Raw genomic sequence first — 2,393 nt, 5'->3', positions numbered from 1 at the left:
ATTTGTATGCCTTCTTTGAAAAAAATGTTTATTCAGATCCTCTGCCCATTTTTAAAATTGGATTATGTGAGGGGGGGGGTGTTTGGTATTGAGTTGTATAAGTTCTTTATGTATTTTGCACATTGACCCTTTATCAGTTATATCATTTACAAATATCTTCTCCCATACAATAAATTGTCATTTTGTTTTGATGATGGTTTCCTTCACTATGCAAAAGCCTTTTGTTTTGATGTAGTACCAATAGTTTAATTTTATTCACTTCCCTAGTCTAAGGAGACATATCTAGAAAAATGTTGCAATGGCCAGTGTCAAAGAAATTAATACTGTGGAATTTTAAATGAGGGGGAAAAGCTGTATTTTCAATCACTCACTTTCAAATAGTGCAGACACAGACCCAAGGGAAGGCAAAGATTTTGATTAAATCAGAGTTAAAGTTTCACTTTGGTAACCCAGAATTATATGGTTTTCTATTTCATTCACTCATTTGTTAATTTATGTGTTCATTCCCTTGCCATATATAGTAATGGTATATATATATATATATATATATATATATATATATATATATAATCTCCAAAGTAATGGAGACCATCACTTATTTTGTTTCATTTGCATCTTTTTTATGCTAAGGGACTGTGTCCTGAAGCATGCTCAAATCTCACCTTTTGAACTCGATATTTTAAATAATTTTATTGCATAATTCTCATATATTTTACTTTTTCAACTTGGCCTGATTTATGTCTAAGACGAATAAAAAACTCAAGAAAATATATGTTCTTTGCTTCTGGTACTACCATGATAACTTCAACAAATTACATAAAGCACATGATGTTCATTTTAAAGTTAGTGCAATTTTATTTTCAGAACAGGATTTTTAATCCATAGTAGAATATGTCTATCATTAAATATTCACAGACTGCTTTGCTGTTACTGCCTATTGCTTTTATTGGTTATATATAGAGAAATTTACTGTATAATCATTTTGAAAATATCAAGGGACAGAGTTACACCAATTCATTATTACATCACACATTCTTTGGGTATTATCTCATCTGTTCTTTTAAAAGTGATTGGAAAACAGCAATCTCAAGGCTGTTTCTCTTTCACTTGAGGTATTTTAAGAAGCAAGGGATTTTATAGCTTATTTCTCAATATAAAGATGTGCCATCATTCTGGGGGGAGAAAGAGAAACTTCAAGTCATAAAAGTATGTCTATGTTCCTTGTTTGTTTTTAACTTTAAAATTTATAGATTGCTTTGGGTAGTATAGATATTTTAACAATGTTCTTCCAATCCATGAACATGGAATGCTTTTCCATTTCTTTGTGTTCTCTTCAATTTCTTTCATAAGTGTTCGATAGTTTTCAGAGCACAGATCTTTTACTTCTTTACTTAAATTTATTCCTATATATCTTATTGTTTTTGGTGCAATTGCAAATGGGATTAATTCCTTGATTTCTTTTTCTGCTGCTTCATTATTGGTGTATAGAAATATGACAGATTTCTGCACATTGATTTTATATCCTGTGACTTTGCTGAATTCATGTATGAGTTCTAGCAATTTTTTGGTGGAGTGTTTCAGGTTTCCTACATAGAGTATCATGTCATCTGCAAATAGTGAAAGTTTGACTTCTTCCTTGCCAATGCAATCCCCAACAAAATACCACCAGCATTTTTCACAGAGATAAAACAAACAATCCTAAAATTTGTATGGAACCATGAAAGACCAAGAATAGCCAAAGCAAGCCTGAAAAAGAAAAACAAAACTAGAGGCATCACAATTCTAGATTTCAAGCTATATTACAAAGCTGTAGTCATCAAGACAGTATGGTATTGGCACAAAAACAGACACACAGATCAATGGAACAGAATAGAGGACCCAGAAATGGACCCTCAGCTATATGGTCAACTAATCAACAAAGCAGGAAAGAATGAAAAAGACAGTCATGTCAACAAATGCTGCTGGGAAAACTGGACAGCAACATGCAGAAGAATGAAACTGGACCCCTCTCTTACACCATACAAAAAATAAATTCAAAATGGATGAAATACCTGAATGTGAGACATGAAACTATCAAAATCCTAGAGTAGGGCACAGGCAGAAACCTCTTTGACCTTGGCTGTAGCAACTTCTTACTAGACATGTCACCACAGGCAAGGGAAACAAAAGCAAAAATGAACTATTGGGACTTCAAGATAGAAAGCTTCTGCATGGCAAAGGAAACAACACACTGAAAGGCAACCTATGGAATGGGAGAAGATATTTGCAAACAATATATGTGATAAAGGGTTAGTAACCAAAATCTACAAAGAACTTATCAAACTCAACACCCAAAAAACAAATAACCCAGTTAAGAATTGGGCAGAAGACATGAATAGACACTTTTCCAAAAA

Source organism: Ursus americanus, chromosome 6, assembly GCF_024610735.1.
Source record: "Ursus americanus isolate L20-20 chromosome 6, mUrsAme1.1.p, whole genome shotgun sequence".
NCBI classification, from domain to species: domain Eukaryota; kingdom Metazoa; phylum Chordata; class Mammalia; order Carnivora; family Ursidae; genus Ursus; species Ursus americanus.
Note: the sequence above shows the minus strand (reverse complement) of the source record.